Source organism: Eriocheir sinensis, chromosome 63, assembly GCF_024679095.1.
Source record: "Eriocheir sinensis breed Jianghai 21 chromosome 63, ASM2467909v1, whole genome shotgun sequence".
In the NCBI taxonomy this organism is placed as follows: domain Eukaryota; kingdom Metazoa; phylum Arthropoda; class Malacostraca; order Decapoda; family Varunidae; genus Eriocheir; species Eriocheir sinensis.
In genome coordinates, this window is record NC_066571.1 from 7,080,974 (window position 1) to 7,093,781 (window position 12,808).

General features: G+C 44.3%; 1 long non-coding RNA gene across 34 annotated transcripts; it reads right to left on the bottom strand.

Moving 5' to 3' along the window:
* Positions 1 to 5,964: 5,964 nt before the first annotated feature.
* Positions 5,965 to 11,438, bottom strand: LOC126986934 (uncharacterized). Of its 34 annotated transcripts, none has more exons than XR_007740046.1 (7): positions 10,705 to 10,976; positions 10,341 to 10,426; positions 8,956 to 9,174; positions 8,757 to 8,817; positions 7,728 to 8,147; positions 7,299 to 7,424; positions 5,965 to 6,745 (listed from the first exon to the last, which is right to left on the bottom strand). It is a non-coding gene; the product is annotated as an uncharacterized LOC126986934 (long non-coding RNA). The 34 variants fall into 34 exon arrangements; XR_007740040.1 differs by lacking the exons at positions 5,965 to 6,745; positions 7,299 to 7,424; positions 7,728 to 8,147; positions 10,341 to 10,426; positions 10,705 to 10,976 and adding exons at positions 6,875 to 7,067; positions 9,480 to 9,631; positions 9,911 to 10,036; positions 10,506 to 10,566; positions 11,122 to 11,437 and having other exon boundaries at positions 8,513 to 8,817; XR_007740049.1 differs by lacking the exons at positions 5,965 to 6,745; positions 7,299 to 7,424 and adding exons at positions 6,875 to 7,067; positions 7,511 to 7,589.
* Positions 11,439 to 12,808: the final 1,370 nt, after the last annotated feature.

The following is a 12,808-nucleotide window of genomic DNA, read 5'->3' on the forward strand; positions in this document are numbered from 1 at the left end:
GATAGGAGAAAGGGAAGCTTGAGAATATGGATGTGATGATGTAGGTAGGAAACGTAGAAAATAGGAGAAAGGGAAGCTTGAGAATATGGATGTGATGATGTAGGTAGGAAACGTTAGAGAAGATGGGAGAAAGGGAGGCTTGAGAATATGGATGTGATGATGTAGGTAGGAAACGTAGAAGATGGGAGAAAGGGAAACGAGAATATGGATGTGATGATGTAGGTAGGAAACGTTAGAGAAGATGGGAGAAAGGGAGGCTTGAGAATATGGATGTGATGATGTAGGTAGGAAACGTAGAAGATGGGAGAAAGGGAAACGAGAATATGGATGTGATGATGTAGGTAGGAAACGTAAGAGAAGATAGACATAGGAAAAACAGTAGCTTGGGAACATGGATGTGATGATGTAGATAAGAAGCGCAAAGGGGTTATTACACTGGGCAAATTTTCCGTGGATCTTCAGTCAAACCACGATTTCCGCTAGCGTGGTTCTCAATTGTTTGTTGTTATCGCTGATGATGATGATGGTGAGTAATACCGTCGTCCTTCAATGAAATCTACCGTAGCTTTGGAAGATCGTGGACACGTCAGAAAACCACGCAAATATGAGAACCACGCCAGCGGAAATCGTGGTATGACTGAAGATCCACGGAAAATTTGCCCAGTGTAATAGCCCTTTAAGATAAGTAGTACAGATTATTGAGTTGCGAGAAATGGAAGCTGAGGAAACACGAAGATTAAGGAACATACAGCTTTCGTACTGCAACAAACCTGGAAGCCTACTGCCATTCTACTGGTATTCTGAGACGCTTCGGCCTCTCCCATCAACCATTTCCAAAGACCAAATAGGAGATCAGTCGGGTTCTAATGAGCGTTTTGTTAGGTTCAAGACACAGAGGAAGGGTCAGACTGCTACCAGGGTCATAAAGCTACCCCTGGGAATCCTCGAAACTATTAGGAAAGCCTTGTCAAATTTGTGTACTTGGGCACCGAAGTGTTTAAGAATATCGTCACCCTCATAAAATAATTGCCCATGTCATTTTTCAGTGATTTCCAGGTTTTTGTCAACATCAATTTTTCAACATGTGACGCCCATTTTTGTATAGTTGCCTTTCGTCATTCAGGGTTTGAGTGTTCTGGAATTGGCCTTATCATTTCTGCCTAAATATTACGCCAAATGAGATGATGACAGTTCTTTTCTGATTTCCTGTAAAGTAGAGAATATTGACTTAGGGGGTTTGTTTACGAAGGTGACTATATGATCCTCAGTTAGTCTCGTCCTCCGTCACACCAACGAAGCCTCAACATTCGCGATAGTGAACAGGCGACACGTAGCACACCCTGACCTCCAGATTATAACGCTTAATAATTGGGCTTTTACTCGCTTTTAAATCACAGGCATTTTTCCCCCCCTACACAATTGGATGGTGGTCGAGGGAGAAAAAAAAAGACAAAAATACGTTATGAAATGTAGTGGATTTATATATATATATATATATATATATATATATATATATATATATATATATATATATATATATATATATATATGTACAGGTTATTGTTTCCACCCTGAATGTGCCCATGTCCCAGGAAGAAGAAAAAATGTATTATCAATGGAAGTGGCGCCGTGCTCGTGTTTGATGTGGCAAATAAATCTGTTTGGAACTCTTTGTCTTCCTTTTGTTGGATGCAGAGTGACGGCCACGAGTTCGTCAAAAAAGGTCGTGAACAGTAATTGTGTTTTACACAGGACTCTGAGGACGAAAAAATCAATACATTTTGAAAAAATAATAGACGATATTCATTTTTTTGGTAGCATATAATATTGATATTACGACGTCATTAAAACCTGCTACACACAGGTAGGGACAGGTAGTCTTCTATAATAATTACTATGCTTTTATACAAGTACGAAGTTAATGGAATCTAATTAAAATCGAAGCTGTACCAGTGTATTGATGTAGGAGGTGACGGCGCGGCAAAAACTTCAAAGCCTAATGTTAAAAGGGTATTGTGCAGTAATTATACTTTCGGGCAAGTGCTGCGTTACTGTGTGATGCAGGCAATGATATATATATATATATATATATATATATATATATATATATATATATATATATATATATATATATATATATATATATATATATATATATATATATATATATATATATATATATATATATATATATATATATATATATATATATATATATATATATATATATATATATATATATATATATATATATATATATATATATATATATATATATATATATATATATATATATATATATATATATATATATATATATATATATATATATATATATATATATATATATATATATATATATATATATATATATATATATATATATATATATATATATATATATATATATATATATATATATATATATATATATATATATATATATATATATATATATATATATATATATATATATATATATATATATATATATATATATATATATATATATATATATATATATATATATATATATATATATATATATATATATATATATATATATATATATATATATATATATATATATATATATATATATATATATATATATATATATATATATAAGATATATATAAGAAAGGGAGAATAGGGGGAGGGAGGATAAAATAAAGAAGTAATGATGTTATTAAAGAAAGATGAGAAGTGATAAAAGGAAGAGAAATAAAGGTGGATGATAAGAGAGAAGAGAATATAGAAAAGTGAAGATATGTTTGAAGGAAAGGGACGGAGATTATAAGAAGAGATAAAAAGGAATAGGGGAAGGGACAAGGGGAATAAAGAAAGGATGATGTAATAGATAAATAAGGATGTGTTATAATTGAGGGAAGGAGGGGTACGAGAAACAGGGAAAAAATAAGGGGAACAATAAAAAGACAGGAAATAAGGGATAAAGTAAATAAGTAAAGGGAATAAAAGAGGAATAAGCTAATAGAGAAACAAGGATGTATTAGCAGAAGGAAGTGGATGGAGGTGATGATGGAGGACAAAGGGAGGAAATAAGGGAAGTAAAGGGAGGGGAAGGGAAGAGGACGAGAAATAAGAAGTGAGGAAATACGCACTAATAGAAAGGAAAACAGATGATAACAAAGGACAAGCAGGGAGAGGTAAGGGTTTCCCTTCATCGTCTCTTCTGATTTTTTTTTTGTCTGTTTTAAATTTTTCTTTTCTTTCTTCTATTTTTCTCGGTATACTTTGTTTGGTTTTCAACTTTTTTTTCTTTTATTTTCTCTGTTTCTGCTTTTCGTTTCGTTTCTTTCTTATTCGTTTTGCATTCTTTTTTTTTTCTTTTTTGCTGATTCTGGTCTGATTTGCATTTCCTGCTACACACACACACACACACACACACACACACACACTACCTTCGCCAATTACCTGCAACACCGCAGTTTACGCGGCTGCAACTTTCCCTTTCCTCCTCCTCCTCGTCCTGATCCTCCTCCTCCTCCTCCTCCTCCACCTCCTCCTCCTCCACCTCCTCCTCCTCCTCCTCCTCCTTCCCCTCCTCCTCCTCCTCCACCTCCACCTCCTCCTCCTGCTCCTCCGTACATACGCCGGGGACAAAACAATGTTACACTCGCTTAGACTTCTTCCCTCCTTCCCTCCCTCCTACACCTCTCCTCCTCTCATCTGCCAGTTCTTTAGTCTTTTCTTTCTCCCTCCCTCCCTCCCTCCTCTCCTTTAGCAGTGATTCTTCGTCCTCGCCTCTTCTTTCACTCTAAATCCTTTCTCCCTTCCTCTCAATCTCCCTCCTTTCCTCCTTCTCTCCCTCCCATCTCTCATTTCCCAGTGGTTTTTCCTCATCCTCCTCTCACTCTCATTGCTTTCTTCCTTCCTTCCTCCCTGACGTCCCTCCCTACGGTTCCCTCACACACCTGCTCCTCACACACCTGTCCTGGTTAGTTAGTTACCTCTTTGCTACCTGGCTGGTTGCTGCTTTGAAACTTAAGATGCCATAAGTTAACGTCGCCAAAACGAGGAAGTTTGTTATTATTTTTTCTTCTTCTTTCGCTCTTCTTTTGTAGTTTGTATGAGTGTTTCCGTCTCTCTCTCTCTCTCTCTCTCTCTCTCTCTCTCTCTCTCTCTCTCTCTCGCATCAATTTCCCGCCTTCTCCACCAGCATCCACCGTCCCCACACAACCACCACCACCACCACCACCGCCGCCTTCACTCCACCTCACCTTCAAATAAACATTACCATCCTACTTCACACAACCTTCTGATCAAAGGTTTTCCTACAATTTATAATTGATCTGTGTCTTCAGCTGCTTATCTTTTCAGTATCGCCACCTGCGTCTCGAGGGTGAGCGCTAGTCCCACGGCCGACCGCCTCGCCGAGACCTCCAGTTCTCCCCACGAGCAGATCCAGCCTGAGGTGGAGGCGTCGCGTCTGCTTCCCGTCCGTCCCGCAGCTGAGACACACGCACGATGAAGGGTCTTGTAAGGCGTGGTCCCAGTGACTCCCGTGTGCTTTCTGCGGCATTTGACTACGCGTAGATACTTGAAGCTCACGGGGCACCCGATATTGCTCTGTCTAAGCCCTCTGCAAGACTCCTGATGGTTTCGACACCACCAGCGTTACTCCCCATCGCTGGCAACCCGTTTATGTCACCACCAGGGTTACTCCCCATCGCTGGCACACCGATTATGACACCACCAGCGTTACTCCCCATCGCTGGCACACCGATTATGACACCACCAGCGTTACTCCCCATCGCTGGCACACCGATTATGACACCACCAGCGTTACTCCCCATCGCTGGCACACCGATTATGACACCACCAGCGTTACTCCCCATCGCTGGCACACCGATAATGACACCACCAGCGTTACTCCCCATCGCTGGCACACCGATATGACACCACCAGCGTTACTCACCATCGATGGCACACAGATTATGACACCACCAGCGTTACTCCCCATCGCTGGCACACCGATTATGACACCACCAGCGTTACTCCCCATCGCTGGCACACCGATTATGACACCACCAGCGTTACTCCCCATCGCTGGCACACCGATTATGACACCACCAGCGTTACTCCCCATCGCTGGCACACCGATCATGACACCACCAGCGTTACTCCCCATCGCTGGCACACCGATTATGACACCACCAGCGTTACTCCCCATCGCTGGCTCACCGATCATGACACCACCAGCGTTACTCCCCCATCGCTGGCACACCGATCATGACACCACCAGCGTTACTCCCCATCGCTGGCTCACCGATTATGACACCACCAGCGTTACTCCCCATCGCTGGCACACCGATAATGACACCACCAGCGTTACTCCCCATCGCTGGCACACCGATCATGACACCACCAGCGTTACTCCCCATCGCTGGCTCACCGATTATGACACCACCAGCGTTACTCCCCATCGCTGGCTCACCGATTATGACACCACCAGCGTTACTCCCCATCGCTGGCTCACCGATTATGACACCACCAGCGTTACTCCCCATCGCTGGCTCACCGATCATGACACCACCAGCGTTACTCCCCATCGCTGGCTCACCGATTATGACACCACCAGCGTTACTCCCCATCGCTGGCTCACCGATCATGACACCACCAGCGTTACTCCCCCATCGCTGGCACACCGATCATGACACCACCAGCGTTACTCCCCATCGCTGGCACACCGATTATGACACCACCAGCGTTACTCCCCATCGCTGGCTCACCGATTATGACACCACCAGCGTTACTCCCCATCGCTGGCACACCGATTATGACACCACCAGCGTTACTCCCCATCGCTGGCACACCGATCATGACACCACCAGCGTTACTCCCCATCGCTGGCTCACCGATTATGACACCACCAGCGTTACTCCCCATCGCTGGCACACCGATTATGACACCACCAGCGTTACTCCCCATCGCTGGCTCACCGATTATGACACCACCAGCGTTACTCCCCATCGCTGGCACACCGATTATGACACCACCAGCGTTACTCCCCATCGCTGGCACACCGATCATGACACCACCAGCGTTACTCCCCATCGCTGGCACACCGATTATGACACCACCAGCGTTACTCCCCATCGCTGGCACACCGATTATGACACCACCAGCGTTACTCCCCATCGCTGGCACACCGATTATGACACCACCAGCGTTATTCCCCCATCGCTGGCTCACCGACTATGACATCGTCAGCGTTATTCCCCCATCGCTGGCTCACCGACTATGACATCGTCAGCGTTGCCCCCACATCGCTGGCTCACCGACTATGACATCGTCAGCGTTGCTCCCACATCGCTGGCTCACCGACGATGACATCGTCAGCGTTGCTTCACATCGCTGGCTCACGGACTATGACATCGTCAGCGTTGCTTCACATCGTTGGCTCACCGACTATGACATCGTCAACGTTGCTTCACATCGCTGGCTACCCGACTATGACATCGTCAGCGTTGCTTCACATCGCTGGCTACCCGACTATGACATCGTCAGCGTTGCTTCACATCGCTGGCTCACCGACTGTGACATCAACGGCGTAGTTCCAATATCGCCGGTTCACCAAACTTGACACCTTAACGATATTTCTCAACCATGCCCAGTACACTGGGATCACTTCGGAGTCGCTCTTCTGAACAGTAGCGGTGTTTGTGATACTCGAAGTCGGTTACTCATTAACGCACACACAAACACCCCTGACTACAGACTCCTCGTACAGAGGGAATTTCTCAACCATGCCCAGTACACTGGGATTACTTCGGAGTCGCTCTGAACAGTAGCGGTGTTTGTGATACTCGAAGTCGGTTACGCATTAACGCACACACAAACCCCTGACTACAGACTGCTCGTACTTAGGTAATTTCTCAACCATGCCCAGTACACTGGGATTACTTCGGAGTCGCTCTTCTGAACAGTAGCGGTGTTTGTGATACTCGAAGTCGGTTACTCATTAACGCACACACAAACACCCCTGACTACAGACTCCTCGTACAGAGGGAATTTCTCAACCATGCCCAGTACACTGGGATCACCTCGGAGTCGCTCTTCTGAACAGTAGCGGTGTTTGTGATACTCGAAGTCGGTTACTCATTAACGCACACACAAACACCCCTGACTACAGACACCTCGTACAGAGGGAATTTCTCAACCATGCCCAGTACACTGGGATCACTTCGGAGTCGCTCTTCTGAACAGTAGCGGTGTTTGTGATACTCAGTCGGTTACTCATTAACGCACACACAAACACCCCTGACTACAGACACCTCGTACAGAGGGAATTTCTCAACCATGCCCAGTACACTGGGATCACTTCGGAGTCGCTCTTCTGAACAGTAGCGGTGTTTGTGATACTCGAAGTCGGTTACTCATTAACGCACACACAAACACCCCTGACTACAGACTCCTGGTACAGACGACCATAGACAATGCCCACTTTAACGGAATTTCTCAACCATGCCCAGTACACTGGGATCACTTCGGAGTCGCTCTTCCGAACCGTAGCGGGGTTTGTGTTTCTCGAAGTCGGTTACTCATTAACGCACACACAAACACCCCTGACTACAGACTCCTAGCACAGAGGGAATTTCTCAACCATGCCCAGTACACTGGGATCACTTCGGAGTCGCTCTTCTGAACAGTAGCGGTGTTTGTGATACTCGAAGTCGGTTACTCATTAACGCAAACAAAAACACCTGACTACAGACTCCTCGTACAGAGGGAATTTCTCAACCATGCCCAGTACACTGGGATCACTTCGGAGTCGCTCTTCTGAACAGTAGCGGTGTTTGTGATACTCGAAGTCGGTTACTCATTAACGCACACACAAACACCCCTGACTACAGACTCCTAGCACAGAGGGAATTTCTCAACCATGCCCAGTACACTGGGATCACTTCGGAGTCGCTCTTCTGAACAGTAGCGGTGTTTGTGATACTCGAAGTCGGTTACTCATTAACGCACACACAAACACCCCTGACTACAGACTCCTAGTACAGAGGGAATTTCTCAACCATGCCCAGTACACTGGGATCACTTCGGAGTCGCTCTTCTGAACAGTAGCGGTGTTTGTGATACTCGAAGTCGGTTACTCATTAACGCACACACAAACACCCCTGACTACAGACACCTCGTACAGAGGGAATTTCTTAACCATGCCCAGTACACTGGGATCACTTCGGAGTCGCTCTTCTGAACAGTAGCGGTGTTTGTGATACTCGAAGTCGGGTACTCATTAACGCACACACAAACAAACCAGACTACACACACCTCGTACAGAGGAATTTCTCAACCATGCCCAGTACACTGGGATCACTTCGGAGTCGCTCTTCTGAACAGTAGCGGTGTTTGTGATACTCGAAGTCGGTTACTCATTAACGCACACACAAACACCCCTGACTACAGACTCCTGGTACAGACGACCACAGAAAAGCACCAGTTTAACGATACTTCTCAACCATGCCCAGTACACTGGGATCACTTCGGAGTCGCTCTTCCGAACCGTAGCGGGGTTTGTGTTTCTCGAAGTCGGTTACTCATTAACGCACACACAAACACCCCTGACTACAGACTCCTGGTACAGACGACCACAGAAAAGCACCAGTTTAACGATACTTCTCAACCATGCCCAGTACACTGGGATCACCTCGGAGTCGCTCTTCTGAACAGTAGCGGTGTTTGTGATACTCGAAGTCGGTTACTCATTAACGCACACACAAACACACCTGACTACAGACTCCTCGTACAGAGGGAATTTCTCAACCATGCCCAGTACACTGGGATCACCTCGGAGTTGCTCTTCTGAACAGTAGCGGTGTTTGTGATACTCGAAGTCGGTTACTCATTAACGCACACACAAACACACCTGACTACAGACTCCTCGTAGAGGGAATTTCTCAACCATGCCCAGTACACTGGGATCACCTCGGAGTCGCTCTTCTGAACAGTAGCGGTGTTTGTGATACTCGAAGTCGGTTACTCATTAACGCACACACAAACACACCTGACTACAGACTCCTCGTACAGAGGGAATTTCTCAACCATGCCCAGTACACTGGGATCACTTCGGAGTCGCTCTTCTGAACAGTAGCGGTGTTTGTGATACTCGAAGTCGGTTACTCATTAACGCACACACAAACACCCCTGACTACAGACTCCTGGTACAGACGACCATAGACAATGCCCACTTTAACGGAATTTCTCAACCATGCCCAGTACACTGGGATCACTTCGGAGTCGCTCTTCTGAACCGTAGCGGTGTTTGTGATACTCGAAGTCGGTTACTCATTAACGCACACACAAACACCCCTGACTACAGACTCCTAGCACAGAGGGAATTTCTCAACCATGCCCAGTACACTGGGATCACTTCGGAGTCGCTCTTCTGAACAGTAGCGGTGTTTGTGATACTCGAAGTCGGTTACTCATTAACGCACACACAAACACACCTGACTACAGACTCCTCGTACAGAGGGAATTTCTCAACCATGCCCAGTACACTGGGATCACTTCGAGTCGCTCTTCTGAACAGTAGCGGTGTTTGTGATACTCGAAGTCGGTTACTCATTAACGCACACACAAACACCCTGACTACAGACTCCTAGCACAGAGGAATTTCTCAACCATGCCCAGTACACTGGGATCACTTCGGAGTCGCTCTTCTGAACAGTAGCGGTGTTTGTGATACTCGAAGTCGGTTACTCATTAACGCACACACAAACACCCCTGACTACAGACTCCTAGTACAGAGGGAATTTCTCAACCATGCCCAGTACACTGGGATCACTTCGGAGTCGCTCTTCTGAACAGTAGCGGTGTTTGTGATACTCGAAGTCGGTTACTCATTAACGCACACACAAACACCCCTGACTACAGACACCTCGTACAGAGGGAATTTCTCAACCATGCCCAGTACACTGGGATCACTTCGGAGTCGCTCTTCTGAACAGTAGCGGTGTTTGTGATACTCGAAGTCGGTTACTCATTAACGCACACACAAACACACCTGACTACAGACTCCTGGTACAGACGACCATAGACAATGCCCACACTACGGAATTTCTCAACCATGCCCAGTACACTGGGATCACTTTCGAGTCGCTCTTCTGAACAGTAGCGGTGTTTGTGATACTCGAAGTCGGTTACTCATTAACGCACACACAAACACCCCTGACTACAGACTCCTCGTACAGACAGAATTTCTCAACCATGCCCAGTACACTGGGATCACTTCGGAGTCGCTCTTCCGAACCGTAGCGGGGTTTGTGTTTCTCGAAGTCGGTTACTCATTAACGCACACACAAACACACCTGACTACAGACTCCTGGTACAGACGACCACAGAAAAGCACCAGTTTAACGATACTTCTCAACCATGCCCAGTACACTGGGATCACCTCGGAGTCGCTCTTCTGAACAGTAGCGGTGTTTGTGATACTCGAAGTCCGTTACTCATTAACGCACACACAAACACACCTGACTACAGACTCCTCGTACAGAGGGAATTTCTCAACCATGCCCAGTACACTGGGATCACCTCGGAGTTGCTCTTCTGAACAGTAGCGGTGTTTGTGATACTCGAAGTCGGTTACTCATTAACGCACACACAAACACACCTGACTACAGACTCCTCGTAGAGGGAATTTCTCAACCATGCCCAGTACACTGGGATCACCTCGGAGTCGCTCTTCTGAACAGTAGCGGTGTTTGTGATACTCGAAGTCGGTTACTCATTAACGCACACACAAACACACCTGACTACAGACTCCTCGTACAGAGGGAATTTCTCAACCATGCCCAGTACACTGGGATCACTTCGGAGTCGCTCTTCTGAACAGTAGCGGTGTTTGTGATACTCGAAGTCGGTTACTCATTAACGCACACACAAACACCCCTGACTACAGACTCCTAGCACAGAGTGAATTTCTCAACCATGCCCAGTACACTGGGATCACTTCGAGTCGCTCTTCTGAACAGTAGCGGTGTTTGTGATACTCGAAGTCGGTTACTCATTAACGCACACACAAACACCCCTGACTACAGACTCCTCGTACAGAGGGAATTTCAACCATGCCCAGTACACTGGGATCACTTCGGAGTCGCTCTTCTGAACAGTAGCGGTGTTTGTGATACTCGAAGTCGGTTACTCATTAACGCACACACAAACACCCCTGACTACAGACTCCTAGCACAGAGGGAATTTCTCAACCATGCCCAGTACACTGGGATCACTTCGGAGTCGCTCTTCTGAACAGTAGCGGTGTTTGTGATACTCGAAGTCGGTTACTCATTAACGCACACACAAACACCGCTGACTACAGACTCCTCGTACAGACGACCACAGACCACAGACAAAGACCACTTCCCCCTGCCACTCCTTCACCAGGCCAGGGTGACTACCCAGCCCAAGGCCCTGGCTGAAGGGCTGGTGAGGGAGGATTAGAAGCAACAGTATGGCGTCTGGGATTGCATTTCTTACATTTCTTACATTACTTAAAACCGTTTCATGTATCAGTAATTTGACCTGCAGGTATTTTTTAAAGGAAGGTTTGAGGGCGTTATGCGGTACTGGATACTCTCATAAGTAGGTCTGGGTGCGAGAGGATTTAGGGTCTTAGTGAGCTCTGATCTCCGTCCAAGGGCACAATGCATTCAAGCTAGAAATCGAGCTAATAGGGTACTGGGATTTATTTCAAGGAGCGTAAGCAACAGAAGCCCCGAAGTCTTCCTCAAACTATATTTAGCATTAGTTAGACCTCATCTTGACTATGCGGTTCAGTTCTGGTCACCCTACTATAGAATGGATATCAAAATGTTAGAATCGGTGCAGAGGAGGATGACTAAGATGATTCAGGGGTTGAGAAACTTGCCATACGAGGAAAGACTCAAACAGTTAAACTTGCATTCTCTAGAAAGGCGAAGGGTGCGTGGAGACATGATCGAGGTTTATAAATGGATGAAGGGCTTTAATAAGAGAGACATTCATAAGGTTTTGTTGGTAAGAGAACCGGGTAGGACACGAAGTAACGGGTTTAAACTGGATAAATTCAGATTCAACAGGGACATAGGCAAAATTTGGTTTACTAACAGGGTGGTGGATGAGTGGAATAGGCTTAGCAGTCATGTGGTGAGTGCCAATACAATTGTCACATTCAAAAATAGACTAGATAAATTCATGGACAGCGATATTAGGTGGGGTTAGATACACGGAGCTTAGGGTCAAAGGAGCTGCTCGTACAGGCCTACCGGCCTCTTGCAGACTCCTATGTTCTTATATATATATATATATATATATATAATATATATATATATATATATATATATATATATATATATATATATATATATATATATATATATATATATATATATATATATATATATATATATATATATATATATATATATATATATATATATATATATATATATATATATATATATATATATATATATATATATATATATATATATATATATATATATATATATATATATATATATATATATATATATATATATATATATATATATATATATATATATATATATATATATATATATATATATATATATATATATATATATATATATATATATATATATATATATATATATATATATATATATATATATATATTTATATATATAAAACATTTTATTGAAACACAACATATCATATATACACACGCATCCTGACTGGTCCAGTCACCATTGCTCCCGAATTAGTGCTGTGTGACGGCCGCCATGGTTGCGAAACTGCAAATTACTGGTGATAG